Here is a 1,157-nt window from a genome sequence, read left to right on the forward strand (position 1 = left end):
AGTAATGCCCTTCGGTCTAGCAAATGCGCCTGCGTCATTTATGGACCTGCTGAACCGAGTCTGCCGACCCTATCTTGACAACTTCGTGATTGTATTTATCGATGATATACTCGTTTATTCACAAAGTAAAGAAGAACACAACCAACATCTGCGACAGGTTTTGGAAACACTAAGGCAAGAGAAGCTATACGCGAAATTCTCCAAATGCAAGTTCTGGATCCGTAGAGTGGATTTTCTGGGTCATGAGACATCCCCATTTTCACGGCCAGAAAAGACCGATTTTGTTTATGCTTTATAAAAATCAGAGTACTTCTTTTAATAAAAATGTTGCGGAATTAGTTCCCAGTAAAACATGATAAATACATTATCAAAGCATTTTCGAAGAAATGTATTTTTATTCATTTTAAAACATTTGGGATGCCATCGTCAATACAGAAACATAAGCATAAACAAAGCTTACATTCATTTACACTAGTGATCTACATCTCTTTTAAATCTCTCAGCGTAAAGTAGCTTCATATTGACACCTGTGATATAAATAAGCTTGAGTGGGTCAGGTTGGGAAACCTGGTGAGTACATAGGGTTTTCAACCCACAATAATATAATTATTATGTTTAAACATCAAAAAGTCAACCCAATTACCCATCCCCATTATCATCTTTACTCTTAAGGATCTACCCTAAGAAGCAACTATTCCTCGTTCATTCATTCCTAAGGATCATCCTAAGGAATCAGCATGAAGTCCATCGTCACCGGGGTTTAGGCACTAAGTCTGCATAGTCGCCAGGATTTATACAATAGGCACTAACTCCGCATAGTCACCAGGGTTTAGGCACTAAGTCTGCATAGTCGCCATGGTTTATACAACAGGCACTAAGTCCGCATAGTCGCCAGGGTTTTGGCACCAAGTCTGCATGATCGCCAAGGTTTAGGCACCAAGTCTGCATGATCGCCAGGGTTTAGAGTACACCGGGTGAACACATCGTTCACAACACCTACAGGTTGCGAGCCTGCTAGTGTTCCACTGGACTGTCTAGAATAGTCTGTGGTTGTCATCCATACTCTGCTAGATGTCGGGTCCAACGCTTGGGTAAAAGGCTTCCCTCATTGTTCACCTCTCACCCTTATCTAGTGGTCTATATCACCTCTCATCTCA

Source organism: Lactuca virosa, chromosome 3, assembly GCF_052849685.1.
Source record: "Lactuca virosa cultivar CGN04683 chromosome 3, Lactuca_virosa_CGN04683_v6, whole genome shotgun sequence".
Taxonomy (NCBI): domain Eukaryota; kingdom Viridiplantae; phylum Streptophyta; class Magnoliopsida; order Asterales; family Asteraceae; genus Lactuca; species Lactuca virosa.